The sequence below is a fragment of the Xenopus laevis genome, chromosome 6S (assembly GCF_017654675.1).
Source record: "Xenopus laevis strain J_2021 chromosome 6S, Xenopus_laevis_v10.1, whole genome shotgun sequence".
NCBI classification, from domain to species: domain Eukaryota; kingdom Metazoa; phylum Chordata; class Amphibia; order Anura; family Pipidae; genus Xenopus; species Xenopus laevis.
Window position 1 is genome coordinate 70346907 of NC_054382.1, and position 18352 is coordinate 70365258.

The window sequence follows — 18352 nt, forward strand, 5'->3', positions numbered from 1 at the left end:
ATGAATGTAAGCAAAAATATGGACCACGTCGACTTCAAAAGTTGTGGTCTACAAGTCCATGTTATAATACAGCAATTGTATAATACCTACCTGCTGTTTGACTATTGCATAACACCCATATGCAGTATAGTCGTATACCTTTAAACCAGAATTGGCCACTACTCTCACACCATCTTTGTAACGGTGCATAATCCTTTATATTACATAGCATTTGTATGAATCAGAATGGGCCTTAGCCAATCCATTTAGACAAGATATATGTCTACATCAGTTACCACCTTTACTGTATCTGTAACCCATATACTGATTGGGCATACTTACCGGGACACAGTCCCCTAAGCCCTTATGGACTGCTGTAAATAAGGGTATAATACTTATCTGCAACACAGCTGACGCACTTAATTAAGTTCCTAATACCTATATCTGACTTGGCTAGCGCCTTTAAGTCAGTCTTGGCTGCTGTTATCAGTAAGCATATGTTACCCTATTGGCTTACTTGCAAGAGTAATGCATGCTTATAACCTAAATCAAAGTTATTTGAAACAGACATGACCCAGGGATAATGGAGCCTTAGCTTGTGTTACCATGCTTACATACAAACCTGAAGGCTATATAGGCACCCTCCGGAAATGCCTAGAACCTTACCACACCCATTACTCATCAGTTTAACATTTACCTTCAGTTTGGTTGTTCTATTGATTGGTGTCCAAACCAGAGAGATGTATAGCATGTACATTTACTTTTGGTTATAACCTTAGTAAGCACCAAAGCCACTGAAATGTTTAAGCATATACATATAGTAAGGTTATAGTAGTAACCAGTGGCTGGCCCAATTAATGTATGACATGTGCATAAATATGTGGTTATTACAGCCAGCTCCCAAACCACTGATGTTACCCCATCTACATTCAGTTTGGTGTAATATTAAAAAGTGCCTATACCAAAAAATGTATAACATGTACATTCATATTTGGTTATTAAAACCAGCTCTAGAACCACTGAAAAGTTTCCACATATACAGTCAGTTTGGTTACTACATAATGAAGTGACAGGCCCAGAAATGTATAACATATGCATTTGTATTTGGTTATTGAAGCTAGCTCTAGAATCACTGAAATGTTTCACATATACAGTCAGTTTGGTTACTACATTATGCAGTGACAGACACAGAAATGCATAACATATGCATTTGTATTTGGTTATTGAAGCCAGCTCTAGAATCACTGAAATGTTTCACATATACAGTCAGTTTGGTTACTACATTATGCAGTGACAGACACAGAAATGCATAACATATGCATTTGTATTTGGTTATTGAAGCCAGCTCTAGAATCACTGAAATGTTTCACATATACAGTCAGTTGGTTACTGCCTTATGCAGTGACAGACACAGAAATGTTTAATATATGCATTTATATTTGGTTATTCAAGCCAGCTCTAGAATCACTGAAATGTTTCCACGTATACAGTCCGTTTGGTTACTGCCTTATGCAGTGACCGGCCCATAAATGTATAACATTTGTATTTGGTTATTAAAATCAGTACTAAAATCACTGAAATGTTCCCACATATACAGTCAGTTTGATTACTAGAAAATGCAGTGATAGGCCCATAAATGTAAAACAAATGCCTTTGTATTTGATTATTCAAGCCAGCTCTGGAATCACTGAAATGTTTCCACATATACAGTCAGTTTGGTTACTGCCTTATGCAGTGACAGGCCCATAAATGTATAACATATGCATTTGTATTTGGTTATTAAAGCCAGCTCTAGAATCACTGAAATGTTAGTAGACACCGGACTGGGGGGTGGGCTTGGGCTTTTAAAGCTTTGAGGAGGGTCCTTCTGATGGGAGCACTGGGGCGGGGCTATCCCGGTAAGTATGACATGGAGTTGTCCAGGAAATAGGGATGCACGGAAAAGATTTTTTTGGGGTTTAATTGAATAATAATGTAAAGAACAATCCCTCTGCTGGGTTTGAAGCAGGAACTATATTTATTGCAGCCTGTTGCCTTACCGCTTCACTATTCAGGCAGATTAGAGGTATAGGCTTGCTCTGTTCTGAGGTTCCTATGGCTATAATAATTACGCCATACCTCCCAACATTTTGGAAGTAAAAAGAGGGACAAAAAATTTTTTTCCGCACGTAGCGCAGCAAATTTTTTGACCACACCCCTTTCTGTGGCCACACCCCCTAATTACCATGTTCGTTTTACAAAAATTGGCAGGTTATGAAAGTTTGAAAATATTTCTCCTTATCTAAACTGTGTTTTTCGTCTCAAAATTATTACAAAGTATTTTATTTGCACCTTAGCTGTTCTGGGCTCTCTGCTAAAAGCCAATTAAGTGAGAAACTTTGTTTCTTTTTCTGGCTGTTCAGTGCAGAGAAAAGAGGGACTTTCCAGTACAAATGAGGGACTGCGGGTTGAGCTGTCAAAAGAGGGACTGTCCCTCCGAAAAAGGGACAGTTGGGAGGTATGATTACGCTGTTAATTATTACTCAGCTCCTCTGCATTAACTGGCAGGTGCTGCCTATCCCTAATTAGCTCCCAGCAGAGGGCCCTTATTTAAAACATGAACTGACTTCTCTCCTTGCCAGTTCATAGGTCTCCATACCTGCTGGACACCGAGTCTACGTTACTGATTTCCAAGTTCCAGTCCAATCCTGTTTCTGAACTCTCTCCCGTGCAGTTCATGTTCCTGTTTCCCAAAGCTCCCCTGTTCTTCTTTCCCTTGTTGGCTAGTGTATGCATATCCCTGGACTTTTGTTTACCTTGAGCTGCTGAGCCAGTAAGTTGTTCATTTCATTATCCTGCCTATTTCAGTACTATGGAACTCATTTACATTATGTTGGCTAAATAAACTCTCTTACTGAAATCATCCTTCTAGTATCCTTGCCAGTTTACTCCCTCCTAGTTTATACTTTAAAAAAATTAACCCAGTGGCCCTTCTCGTCATTCCAATGTGGGGTTTGGGCTACTGGGTCATGACAGAAACCTCAACCATAGATTCTGCCAAATACCAAACCCTATTTTGCCATTTCAGTGCTTTAGTTTGTCCAGATACTTCAGATACATCCAAATCCGAATCCTGCAAAAAAATGTTGGGATTTGGCAGAATTTCAAATCTAATCCATCTTTTGGTAAAAAATCCATCTTTTTACTATTTCAAAATATTATGCTCACAAAGCAAAATGTATTGACAACCACACATATATGTATTGATCTTCATGCCCAGAGAGTGATTCACTATATACTATATGGTTTAGCAACATTTGATGGCTACATTCACAGGACCTGTTTGGATCACTATTTATATGTGTCTCTATCCTGGTTGGTCAATGATCTCATAAATATACACTGCAGTAAAAAAAACTTTTACTGTTGAGTGATCAGCTCTGACCTTGCCATAATTCCAATAGGGCTTATAAAGCATCTAGCTATCTATATTTTTATCTTAAATAAATAAAATATTTAAAAATACATGATTCCAGAAGCAGAACCCGGGTACTGTGAGAGAGACACTTAAGGAGTGTAGATAATATTGGTGATTATGTAAATATAATAATATATATATGCGTGTCTATATATATATATATATATATATATATATATATATTATATATATATATATATATAATCAGGACAAATGGACCCGCACTCCAAGTTATTTTGTGAAAATAGTGTTTTGTTTTATTCACAGATGCATATCCAACGCTTCGGTCCCCATTGGGACCTTTCAGTCCAAATGGGGACCGACTTTCATCAAAATCTCCTATATGGACTTTATATATATATATATATATATATATATATATATATATATATATATATATATATATATATATATATATATATATATATACATACTTGCCAAAAACACCTAAAAGTTAAAAGTCCTTAACACACACCGTAACTGAGTCAATACCTGGGTGCTATCTTTACTGGCAAAATTATCCAAATGGCAAAGGAAAAAGATGCACACCAGGATTTGTATACAAAAAGTTAAAATTCCATATTTATTGGTTTACATTAAAAAATCGGCCAACGTTTCGGTCTGCTGCTAAGACCTTTATCAAGACCATATATATATATATATATATATATATATATATATATATATATATATATATATATATATATATATATATATATATATATAATATATATATATATATATATATATATATATATCTATATATATATCTTTACATTAATCAATTCTATTGCATGGTTAAAAGAATCATATTCAATGTATTTGTACTCCTCCACATGCCTGTAAACTACTGCATTTTTACAGCAAAGGAATAGCTAATATATTTCTTGTTTGTTGATATGTAATTAGTGATGTCTGTGAGGCTCTGCAGTGTGAGGTTTAACTGTATATTTTTATGGAAAATATAATTTATGGAAGTTCAAATTCAAATTAACTGGTAGCATGTTGTAGAATGTAGTATTGTCAGATAATGTCCGCTTAGTTCTCAATTTTTTTGGAATTTAAATTGCCAGTTGATAGATATGGCCAGAGTCTACCGCATTTATAAAGAAAATCTTCTGACAAGAAAACAGAAATTCAGCTCATAAAGTTATTGGGTGCCTATTTGCTATCCCTGGTAAGGTTCCGCCTAAGACTAGATCATGGCCAGAATTGCTCTAGCAACTAAGCAACCCAGTGGAATCAGAAAGCAAGGTGGATAGTTTAGATCCTCAACAGCAGAAATTTCAGGGCAGACAATAAAGAGACAGAATATAAAGGTGAATCATTCAAAAAATGCACTAAATAAATATTAAAGTATTCTTGAAAACCTGCTTAGAATAGGTCATTAAATAATAAATAAGTTAATTTAAAGGTGAACATTCTCTTTAGCTTATTTCACATTTCAGAGAATTCTCATTCATTTTGAGTCATATTTGCTGTTTCTTTGTTAACGGAGCTAAGCTAAAGAGGTGTAATCTGTTGCCATGCTGTGACCTGCATGATGTGATTATGAACTCAATGGGGAGAAATTGTTGCATCCAATTAAAGTGTTCTGCTTGTTAACAAAGTCGGCCTGTATTGCATAACATGGCAAAAATAAATGTACTTTTTAAAGTGCTCCTTTCAGAGACTCATCTTAAAGGACAAGAAAGGCAAAAAAACAAAATCGAATTTTTTCCTTTTTTAATGAAAAAGAAACCTATCTCCAATATACTTTAATTAAAAAATGTGTACCGTTTTTATAAGAAACCTGACTGTATGCAGTGAAATTCTCCCTTCATTTACTGCTGTGGATAGGAATTGTCAGATGGTCCCTAACTGCTGAGCAGGGAAACAATCATACTTATGAACAGCAGGGGGAGCCCCCGCCTTACTTACCAGCCATGCAGAATTCAAGCAGCTTTGTATATGACGATCCCTAAGCAGCCCAGACCACACTGAGCATGTGCAGGGTCAGGGTCAGGCAAAGATGTTTAACAAAGTTACAAGATGACAGCCCCCTGTGGCCAACTTTGAAAGCATAAATCATTTGTTTGATTAGGCTTTGTGGTGCAGTAAGTTCATGTTTATATTTAGAATACAAAATACAGCATTTCTAGCCTTATTCTATTTTAGACTTTCCTTGTCCTTTAATGATATAATGATATCTGCCCAATATTAAGGGACAAGCTGTTTATTTTTTAATATTACAATTGCATTGCTGCTCCCATGTTGGAGCTGTGGCAGATGTCTAGGTCTCCGTAATGCAGGAATCTTGGAAAAATACCACCCTGCTTGGTAAACAAATATGAGCAAGGAAATTCAAAATACATTTTGAATTTAAATACATTAATCCCAGGTCATAATGTGTCTAGTTGCATTTATAAGGGGGAATCTATTTCACTGTATATGTGGAAAAGGCTTGGCATATTATCAATATACCTTGGTAAGGAACATGAGGCACAAGAAGATCCTTTCTCTTTTTTTACACATATATTTATATTCCAGCCCTGAGAGGACTTAACCCCTTCTGTTTGCTCACCCTTGGCTCTTCAACATATATCACAACCTGAATTAAAAACCCAAGAAGATTCTCTGCTGTCATTAATATCTTTGCTACACTGTAGTCATTATGCTGTTATCAAACATTGTTTCCTTGACAATCTTACACACATTTAAATCAGGAGGCTAGGGTCATTATAAGTGATTGGAGCCTGATTAAATGTAATTTATTCTTCCAGTAATGATCACATAAAAATAAAAGGAGGTTGGACAGAGCAGGTCTCTTAGCCACAGCTGGAAAAATAGCATTAATCAGTATTGCATTAAGAATCTAGCTCAGATTGTGTTGGACTACAGGGTCACTGGATATGAATGACTTGCAAATTTTTTATCCTGCAATGCTGCTTTAAGGATCCATCCCTATGGATGTTGGCCTACATGATTGATATGGTGGAGAATGCAGGAGTTGTTGCTCAGCAACATTTTGGTGGGCACAGTGCTACTATGAATGGTTCATGTCCCCCCTAGGATTCCACCCATACCTGGCCCCAACATTAAATTAATACACAAAAAGTATCTAAGTCTTTAATTCCCTCAGCTTTCACTCAATTTATTTAATTACTGGTTTACACCTATTAGAAAAATAGCTGTATACTAAAAATGTTTTAAGCAGTATCATATAATAAATAGGGACATGCAGTGTCTACACTGCACATTAGCTTGGATGTGTGTGCAGGAGCTTCCACTACAAAGATAAAAGAGAACATTCTTTGCAGATTTTCCCCATGATCCTTAGTTAAATAGCATTAAGCAATTTAATAGTCACACTTTAAAATCTAGATGGATGTTTTTACTTGTTTGTTATAAATATGACCTCTCATCTAACAATTCATTTGATGCTGTTAGCATTGGCTCAGTCATGAAATTCAAGGCAATTAATGTGACCAATTATATTTCTGCTATGAAAAGGCTGACCTTGACCACAGAAAGTAATATTCTTACAACATCCTCATAGCTTTCTTAATGACTTGTACATAAAAATGCACTCATAAGTGAGACATGCCATTTCATGACATTAAATAGATGATATGACTAATTTATTTGTTCCACATTAGCTTGGGTCATGGAATATGACTTTAACATGATGATAGGGTTCCTGGAGATATTTCTTGTGTTGTTTAAAGCCAGAAAGCACAAGTACAGTAGCATTGTGGCCAGAAGAGCTTCAGGCAAATCTTGTTTTAAGTGATATTATTCTTCCATTCCCGCCTTTCTTTCTCCCTCTTTCTTCACCCCAACTATACACCTTGGGCATTTAAGCATATTCCTAACAAAGTGAAAGACTCATTGAATACCATATTTGACTTTCAACAGCTCTTCAATCTGTACTGGATACTATGACAGTTAAATGTGTAATGGTCTGATCACATCACATTTTCTATTGTTGCAAGGATAAAAATAAAGATACTTGCATGTTGTATTGTTGCATAGAGAAGCCCCTAATGTGTCCATTTAGTATTTACTTCAAAATGAGAACAATTTTACCCAACTAATGCATTTTACCAATTTGTTCTTCCGTGGCTCATTCCAATTGTCTGTGAGAATTTGCACTCTAGGGCAAATAAAAATCATTTATTTCCTATAACTATACACTAGAAAACTGTCTCTCTATTAAATCATCACATCAACTTGTAAGAATATTACAGATATTGTAATATTTTGTAAAAAAAAAAAAAAACAAATACTTTTTTATTATATCCAGCAGACCCAAAGCCACAGAAGAAGAAATACAGATAGAAATTCGGCTGGATCATTTTAGCTGTTTAAGAAAATCTCAGCAATGCCTGGAATCAACTGTCAGCGCACTGAGAAAATGAAGGACAATGCCTCCTTCACTGTAAGTATATTTTTAAGTCATTATTTACCAATGATATGGATGTATTTATATAGAGCCAACATATTTACGCAGTAGTTGATTCCAGGCATTGCTAAGATTTTATTAGAAAGTTAAAAACATTAAGTACTTTTTAGATATTTTCAAGATATTTTGGGTTCATGTTTTCCATTGGAATCAAATATCTGATTTGGTCTACTTTAATTTGTAATAAGAATGTTGGATACTACAACAGAAAGCCTCCCATAGTTCCAGAAATTCCAAGACAGTAAATTGAATTTTAACCATTAAATTCACCATAACTGACCTTCAGGTTGGGCTCTACCTTCTACTGTTTTGCGCACCATAGGGAAGCAGTCCATAACTTGGAACCTATTTCTCCATTACAGGTAACAATTCAAATAACCCTAAAACCTTTGGGAAATATACTTGTATTTGAGAAAGTTACTGTTGGTTAGGTACAACTTATCATTGATTTTCCAATTGCCAAATCAAATGTAATGATCTTACTCAAGTTTAAAATGGCATTTTATTTCAATAATATCAGCAAATTTGACAATTAAACCACAATTGTTATGTCAGTTTCAAGTAACTTAGAGGATTATTTATTGAGCTCCGAATTTTTCTGTTCAGACTTTTAAAGGGGAAAATACAATTTTTTCCACAGATTTTTTTTCTTAATTTATCAAAGTCCAATGGTGTTTAAAAGTCCATATATAAAAGTACTCCAACTCAATACTCCAGTCAATAGCAGATGTTCCGTTGATATCCTGATCTGCACTGGGTTTCATTCAATAATTTATTTTGTTTTTTCGGCATCAAATATGAAAAACGAAGGTTTCAAATCCAAAAAAGTCACCGTTTTTGGCAACAAATCAGAAAAATTAATATGATTAGGATTTTTTTCACAATTTTATTCAGTTTTTTCCCACACAACAAATTTTCAGAAAAATGTATCGACAAATAGGGGGGAAAAGTCTGTGTGGATTTGGTCAGAGTAGTTTTCACAATCAAAAATATAAATTGGTTTTAACATCATAGGATGTTATCATGCAACAGAAAAATCTATTTAAGAGTTTTGAGTTCACTGCCCTCTGGAAGTAAGAATTCAACTACTGTACAGTATATTCACATGCCATTGTTTGAGTGCCAGTGGACTGCACATGCTCAGCTTGCCCTTGGATGCTGCTGAGAAGATAAAGGGGTTAACAGAAAAAAACTGTTTTTTGTTTTTTTTAAGGAAAATGGTTACAGATCCTTCAGGGCTGATTATTAATCACTTCTGAAGCAGACCACAAGGTTTAGACATTTACTGAGAATTGCATATTGCATACATACACTGTATATTGTAAACCAGACCATCAGCTCCAGTAATTGTCAGCAGGCTGCGAATTAACAGAAAACCTGATAGGAAGCTCCTGGAAACATCTTCATAGGCACAAATCTTTACTGATTATAATGGGCTCTGCTGGCATTGGGCTGGTATAGAACCCAAAATATAAGGAGTAGCATGCCTAGCCTATTTTATGTAGTGCTTAAATTCTCCTTTAAGGGGCAGATTTATCAAGGGTCGAAGTGAATTCGAGGGAATTTTCCAAGTAAAAAGTAATTTTTGTATACTTCGACCATCAAATAGGATACTACGACTTCGAATTTACTTTGATTCGAAGTAAAAATAGTTTGAATATTCGACCATTCGATAATCGAAGTACTGTCTCTTTAAAAAAAACTTTGACTTCAATACTTCGCCAAATTAAACCTGCCGAAGTGCTATGTTAGCCTATGGGGACCTTCTACAAGCATTTTCGAATGGACGATTTTACTTTGATCGTTTGATGCCCAAATTCGGTGAAGAATACTTCGACTTCGATATTCAAAGTCGAAGTATTTCAATTCGATGGTCGAATTTCGAAGTATTTTTTACTTTTCAATTCGATGGTCGAATTTCGAAGTATTTTTTACTTCGAAATTCGATCCTTGATAAATCTGCCCCTATGTGTAATAATTAAGCATATGGAAATGAATACATAATCTTAAACTCTTATAAAGTAATTAAAGGTTATTAAAACATTCATATATATCAACCTCCCTATTTAGTTAATTGTGTATGAAGCACAAAATGCTTGTTCATAAAAGAGATAGTGGCAACTGAGCAGATCAATTATGTTCTTAAAAACGGAGCAAGAAAAATGTAAGGTATATGTCAGAAAAGGGCTCTTAAGATTATGGGTACTTCAATGAATGGAGCAAGTAAGAAAGACTATTTGTAAAGGAATCTGAGCATATGAACTAGAAAAATAACTACCCGTATGACCATTTGTTTATTAAGGCAGATTACTATTTAGGTAATACACAATTTGAATGCACATAATAGGGATTCACTAAATCTTTTTGGAAGGATTCGACCATATGCTGAACCAAATCTGATGCATATGCAAATTAGGGAACCAAACGGGGAAAGAAAATCTGCACACACCAATGCATGGAAGATAAAATTGATCCCCTTCGTATTCATTCGTATTTGGGTAGAACTTCCTTGTCAAATCAACACCCGCTGACAAAATGCACACGACAATTCAGAAGGATGTCGCACACGTCAATATATAATTGGACTGAATGAAAAGTCGGAGGTAACAACAATACGGTCCGACTGTCGGATGAAGACGCTGCTTTCTGCGTCCACATCCGACAGTCGTGTCTCGACGGATGTAATGTAGTTTTTACTTGAGACTTTTCATTCAGTCCAATTAGAATCTTGACGCCTGTGTCTCCATCTGACTTGTCGCATGCGTCTTGTCGGCAGGCGTCGTTCCGACAAAAGGTTTGGTAGGTTTGGATTCATTTTACTGTAACACAGATAAGGTATCCCATGAGACTTGGTTATTGTATTATTAGCATTTTTAATGTTTTATGCTTTGGATATTTGCAGTGGAGCCATGTTATTTAACACCTTTGTGAATTCCCACGTCTGTTGCCTATAATTAAATGCTAATTTAGGACATAAAAAGTGTTAGGCTGTTGCCTTTTCTGTTTTAATATATTTTGGAAAGCCTGTCCCTAAATGTACTTTATATGTGGAAACACCAAATTCACTTAATACTTCTTCCCCTCTAATTGTTCTTCCTCTCTATTATTCTGAACACAACTGTACATATCAAAGGTTGAATTTCAAATCCATGTGAATTTTTTAAAATTCAAATATACTCACAATTCGACTGGGAAAAAAATTTGAATGACTAATGTTCGATCCAAAAATTTGTTTTGTATTCGGTTAGTATTCGGTTCATACAAATCTAATTTTTCTCCCGAAAAAAAAGGAAGGCGGACCTCTGCTATTGACTTGCACATGAACTCGAATTAGGACTGTTTCTATGGTCGTATGATAAATCTCACATTTAAATTTACATTCAATAAGGGGGATTAAAATTCGAATGTATGAATTTTTAAACTCAAAAATTCGAATTCAAACTGACTATTCAGACCTTGATAAATCTGCCCCATAGAGTTCACCCTCCAGAGACTTATCAGAAGATTTCTACTGAATGTTGGGACATTGTTGGTGGGATTTTCATTCATTCAGCCACAAGAGTATTCTGGGGTTATGTTATAGAACTGGAATGCAAACAACCCGTATAATGCCTTTTATTACCTTATGTGGCTTTGGGAGGTTGGACAGTGATGCTGGAGATCAGGCTGGAGATCAGGCTGAACTTGCAGATAGAATTCCAGATCATCCCACAGGTGTTTGCTTGGGTTAGGGGAATAACACATGGGGAGATTTGTTGCCTGGGTTAAAAATTCATAACTGCCAGCCTCTTTGCTGAGATCAGAAAAAACTTTCCCCAAACTGTTGCCACAATGTAGGAAGCAATATATTGTTGAACATATCATCATACACTGTAGCTTTAAGGTTTGCATTAACTGGAACCAGGGGCTGTAGCCCTTTATTCCTCCATCACCAAACTTTACTATAGTCATTTTACTTTCAGGAAGGCAACGTTCTCCCAACATCTGCCAAATCCAGACTTTTCCCTCAGACTGCCAGATGATGAAATGCCATTTATCACTCACATTTCTATTGCAGTCCAATGGTGGCGACCCTTACACCACTCCAGTGTCGGACTGGCCCACCGGGACACCGAAAGAAATCCCGGTGGGCCCCAGTCCTTGTGGGCCTCTGCAACTACTAGTTCACTTGCTACACTATTTTTCATTTTTTTTTGTTAGTACTTGGATTGTGCGCTCTGGCTTTGAGCGCTCCGGTTTTGTGCAGTCGCCCAGTTTTATGGGCCACGCTGGACCTAGTGGGCCCCGCTGCCACTGCTCCACCTGGGCTGGCACCTGTAAGCTAACCTGTGCTGTTCTTCTTCCGGTCTCCCTGCTGTGACCAGGATCGATTGTGCAGCTTTCTTTCAGTTTTGCCTGATGATGTCACTCCCGCCAGGCAGGAATCAGTGAGCAGCGTGTCAGTGAGGGAGCGGCTGTATACAGAAGTGCTAGTGTGGTGGTTCCTTGCTGTCTATGTGTGTGCTGAATTGATCTCCTGGATATTCTGCTGCCTTCTTGACTTCTCTACTGCCAGTTCATTCCAGATGAATTTGATCTGGCTGGATTCTACTGTTATGAGCAAACGATCTGGGGGGGATTACATGGAATATGTGGCCCTTAATTACCCCCATTACCCATATAATCCTGAGTGCCATCACCAATTTCTTTAACTTTACATTTAACCCCGGACATCTTTTAATTTCTATGTGCTGCCCCACTTTTTTTTTTATTTCCAGTTGCTTCATCGCGCTACCCCCGGTTGAGCTATGATTTCTTTTTTTTTTTTTACTGGGACTGGGGTGGAAGTGCTTAAAATGAATGAATTAAATTTTTATTAAATAAATGAAGTGCTTACTGTTTTTATTTGATTGATGAGGTGTAATATGATTTTTTAATCAGTTAATGAATTACAAGTTGATTAAATGTAATATATATCTATAATATTGTTTACCTACAGTATTGGCACATGGGCTGATGTCTGGACTTTTCATAACAGCTGTTATCACATTTCAATCAGTTCCTGCCCCGATGAGCTTACAATCTAAAGTCCCTATCACATTCCCATCAGTTCCTGCCAAAGTGATCTTACAATGTATAGTCCTTATCACATTTCCGTCAGTGCATGCTTAGTGAGTTTACAATCTAAGGTCCCTATCACATTTGCATCACTCCCTGCCCCATTGAGCTTACAATCTAAGGGCCCTATCACATTCTCATCAGTCCCGGCCCCAGTGAATTTACAGTCTAAGGTCCCTATCACATTCCCATCAGTCCCTGCCCCAGTGAGCTTACAATCTAAGGGCCCTATCACATTCTCATCAGTCCCTGCCCCAGTGATCTTACAATCTAAAGTCCCTATCACATTCCCATCAGTTCCTGCCCCAGTGAGCTTAGAATCTAAGGTCCCTATCACATTTACATCAGTTTCTGCACCACAGTATTATTGAATGTTAAACAAAGGTGGCAACTTGATTAATCTATAGTAAATCCGTGCAAACAAACATTAACATAACCAAGCATACCATGCAGATGCAAGGTTCTAGTCACTTAGTCTGATCGGCAAGTTAGTATTTTCCTCACTAAATACTAAACTGACCCATCAGAATTTTCACCTCCAGTAGTACTATGGACAGTGAGGTTGTGGAATGCACTGCCGGGTGATGATGTGATGCTGATTCTGTTAATGACTATAAGAGAGACTTGGATGATTTCTTGGACAGACAGAATATCAAAGGACACAGTGATCTACAGTTAGTTGTATGTATATGTATTTATGCAAACCCTTTATGCGGAAACTTAAAATATGTTGTACATCTATTTGGGCAATTGCATAAACACTTAATACTGATTTGCTTGAGGATGAATTTACGGTTCTGTGTTTTTAAATATAACATATTCTTGTTGCAGAATTCTGGAATCATTTAGTTTCTGGGTGTAAGTAAGACTTATTGGTGTAAAAAAAGTTATTCAATGACAGGCAGGCAGATTATACCCTGACGTTATCAGGGAAAGAAAGATAATATTTGTTATGGCTTGTTATTTGTTGGTATGAAGCAAAAGACATGCTACGATTCCTTGTTTTTGGCATGTTTTCAAGCATGTTGCTGCAGCATGATGGCATGGCTTTTTTTTGTGCATGGTGTATCAGTTTAAAGCTCAGTGTTCTCTTGACTGTATCACAGTTTGGTATGTATTTCCTTTATTTTCCATTATGGGCTTTGTGAGTAAATGGAGGGGCCCTTCAGATTAGATTCTCTGGTGGGCCCCAGGTGCCCCAGTCCGACACTGCACAACTCCAGTTGATGCATGGCATTGCAGATGGTGATGCTCAATTTGTTTGCCTTTGATCACCCATAGAACCCCAGAATTCTGATTAAGTGTTCCAACTGAGTACAAGTCAGTATAGAGAACATGGATACTTTTATTGATAAAAAGTGTGTTTTCAATTTAGACATTTTGAATACTCAATCTGACTCTGTTTTATGCGCTGTGTAAACTGTCCCATGCTACGGACTTGGCACTGGCTGTAACCAAGCCATTGATTTTAACTGGTGAATCAGAGTCTACAAAGGATTCATTACTGGAGCTAGACCTAAGGTCTGTACACCTGGCTCTTGGGTCCAGTTTACACTGAGCATAAATATATATTTAATTGTAATTTGTGAGGGGTTGAGGGTAATGACGTACAAGCTCTGGATTCAAACATCCAGGCACAATATTTTGTACAGTAAGTGTGTCTTCTACAGAACTATGTATGACATTAAGCTTTAATTAGCATATAATATTAGTTAATTTATATGAGCTATATTTCTAGTTACCTTAAAGTATGGGGTACATTAGTGTTTCCTAATTACTGAAGGGAAATATTTAAAGTGTCACTGCTCTTTGGGCATAAGTGAAACTGCAGAAACAATGGTAATAATCTTGGAAGCCAATGATCACCTTAATGAAATATAGAGCTATTTAACTACAGGGAACAATATAAAAATGTTCAAGGAACCATGAAAAGATAAAAATTAAGACTTGGGTAGAATAAAAGGAAGTAAAACATCCTTTTACATTTAAGGGACAAGAACAATATTGTTAATGATAATATTGTGATACAAAAAAATGACTGCACTTTGGCCCCACTGTAATATCTGAATGAGGGGGCATTGGAATTATGAATTGCAATAAAACAAAAACATAGTCCAAGTATAAAGAACCTAAACACAACTTGTGCCTGTTGGGATCCAGACTCCTATCCCTATCCAGACTCCTATCCCACTGTTGTTAAATCTCTATTGTGCAATTCATTGCAATATGGAATTTAGTGAATGCGAGAAACAGTTAATTTAGTGGTACTGCGTTATACATCCTGTTTTTTGTACTCCCGTTTTGTGTGGAAACAGTTGCTTGCATTGCACCTAAGGAAGGGGTTATGCCCCGAAAGCTTGTGCTTTGAATTTTCTGCAAATAAATGTGACGAAGGCTTAATTGCCAAACAAAACCGGTGTGCTTCATCCTTACACAAATCTTGGAAGGTATGTTGGACTTGGAAGTGGTCCGGGATTGAATGCACCCTATATGAACACATAAGTAAGTGGTGTGCGGCAAGAAAGTATTGTTGGACCCTCTAAAGCTCCACATTGCCTACGCTTTCTATCAACATGTTCTATTGGCTCATCACAACGACTCAAAGGTAATTAAACAACACGCCCAAACACAGCAACGCTATAAAAAGTACAGTAGTTGCTGTTCTGGAACATTTGTGGACCTGCCTTTGTCCTCCATGTTCACTTCACTGTGTACAAAAACAACCTCAACTTCACACTTCATTTTTCTAGTTGCACACTTAACAATATCCTCTATATTACCTTATAATGTACCCCATACTGGCTGAAAAGTTCCAGGAAGAGAGAGATTTTTTTCTGTGACTGCCTTTGCTCTCCGCGCTGCAGGTGTTTGCATGCTTCAAGTCTGCTATTCCAGGTACATTTGGCCTCACAAAACATACACCCATGTGCAACAACCATGTTCACTTCACTTTTTTCCACACTTTTACATTTTTCAAATTGCGCACTTAACCATATCATATATTACGCTATAGTGTACACTACACCAGCTGAAAAGGACCTTTGCCAGCCTTCCAAACAGATCACCTAACTTTCATTTTTGGCAAGTGTTCATCTTCTCTGACTGTTTACAATGAGGTTTATTGTTTGAGTGCCAAAAGAACCCACATCTAGCTAATCATATTTGTAACATCCATCATCTCTAACAATCCAAACCAACGTATTCAGTACGTATTTATTTTCACCCTTTTACTGGCCATGTCTAATTTTTCACTTCTTATAACTCTAAATATAATTAGGCTTCTTCGGAACGAACATTTAAAGGGTTAAATCACCCTGTTTTATGAAAAATATGTAATTATTATATAAAGTGAATTTGGTGTTTCCACATATACAATATATATGAGATAACCGCACCTTTAAATAATAAACCTATCTTTCTTATGCTGGAAAAAAGCCATTCATAAGGCTGGAATTTAAAGGCTGAAGTTCAAGTAATACTTGTTTATTACACTTCTACTAAATAGTTGCAATAGTATGACTTCTATCTTGTGATATTTCTTTATGTTGCATTCATTTACTCACATTTAATTAATGTTAAACATACATTTTGTAAAAATATTCTTTGGGCATATGTTTTTTATAGACACATTGACACAATATAAACAATAGACACATTGTTAGTGGCACAAACATACCAGACAACACAGTAGTGTGACACTTAAAATCACTTTTGTCAGCAAAAAAATGTTTTCCCCAGAGGTCAGTTTCTCAGAAATACATACTTTTTGGCTTGAGGCCACATGAACCTATTTGACCTAAGTGTACTGGGTGGAGGCTAAAACACTATATACAACACTATGACAGAAATATTCTGCTTATTGAGTGTCAGACTGGGGTGTCTGGGGCTCACCAGGGGTGCACCCTCAGGGGCTCTGGCCCCAGTCATAAGATCTTCAAGTGGCCATACTCGCTGGCACAACCCTCCCCCTGCTGCATGTATCTTTTATTGTTGGCCGTGACCAGAGGAGCAGTGGTATAACTCTTGAGCGAATATATCCCTCTTCTGCTACTGCAAGAAATCTAGCCCTGGTTCCCTTCCACGTGACGCTACAGAAGTCCTGTGCCTCCGCTATATGAGAGAGCAGGTACACTATAATCTGGCATGCCTTCACCCAGGGTCAGTACAGACTGGGATGTTATACCCCTCCCTTGGAACTTCCCTGATCCACAATCACACACAGGGATATGGTTAAACGGTTTATTTGTAGAACACTGTAACTTTTTTTTTAAACCAAAAAGTTTTTATTGATTTTCATTCACAAGACAAGGGGGAGGGGGGTATGCTCCCGCCTGGGAGACACGGACCAATAACAGTACCGTTCATCAGTTACAAAGAATGCATACAGAGTACCCCATGACCAACAGATACAAGTTTTATTCACCTACAACAGAAATGCCCTCAGCATCAGTCCATGGGCGCCAAATTTTATCAAACTTGTCCGGACAGCCCCTAGACAGGTAGGTAAGTTTTATCAGGGGAAGAACATTATTCACTTGCTTATGCCACATTGTCAGTGTGGGAGGTCTGGGCCCCATCCATCTCAATATAATACACTTTTTCGCATAATATAACAGTCCTCTAGTGAGAAGGTGTAAGAGTTTCCCATGAATAACTCCCTCTAAAATTCCCAACAGACAGGAGTGAGGATTAAGCAGTGGGGGGAGAGCCAGTTGTGTCGAAAGATGCGTTGTGACCGCTCTCCAAAAAGCTTGTATGTGGGGGCATTGCCACGTCATGTGGAGAAAGTTGGCCTGTTCCGAATGACACCTGTGGCAGTTGCCATTTGCCCTACCGCCAAACCTGTGTAGCTTAGCCGGTGTTAGGTAGACCTGGTGGAGGAACTTGTATTGCATCAGTCTATCTCGAGAGGATACTAAAAAGTGATAGAGATTGTCAGTCACCTCTTCCCACTGGTCCTCCTCCAGGTCTCCTAAAGTGTCACGCCATTTAAGATAAGTGCGGTGGAACGGGGCCACAGGGGCACGAACCAGCAGCCAATAGATACGGGATACCAATTTAGATGGCGTTTCCGTCTGGACTAGTTCCAACAGTGGGTAGTCCTCGGTTACCAGTAGTTGGGAGCGAAACTGTGACAAAAAGGCCTCTCTCAATTGAAAGTATGCATGGAGTCTCAGATTAGGAACCGTCATTTTGTCTCTAAGCACAGTGTAAGATATAAACATATTATCCTCTAAGACATCCGACAAAGATTTAATGCCCCCTAATGGCCAGTCTTGGAAGTTGGGGAGGTCAGTAAAGTGGATTAGAGTAGAGTTTCTCCAGAGTGGCAAATTCGGGGAGAGCAATGGTGGGTCAACCCCTGTCATATGGAG

General features: G+C 37.4%; 1 long non-coding RNA gene across 1 annotated transcript; it reads left to right on the forward strand.

Annotated features, from left to right (window-relative positions):
• The first annotated feature begins 2508 nt into the window (after window positions 1–2508).
• On the forward strand, window positions 2509–12808 carry LOC108720101. The gene is made up of 3 exons (XR_001936321.2): window positions 2509–2791; window positions 7722–7856; window positions 11843–12808. It is a non-coding gene; the product is annotated as an uncharacterized LOC108720101 (long non-coding RNA).
• The last annotated feature ends 5544 nt before the right edge of the window (window positions 12809–18352 follow it).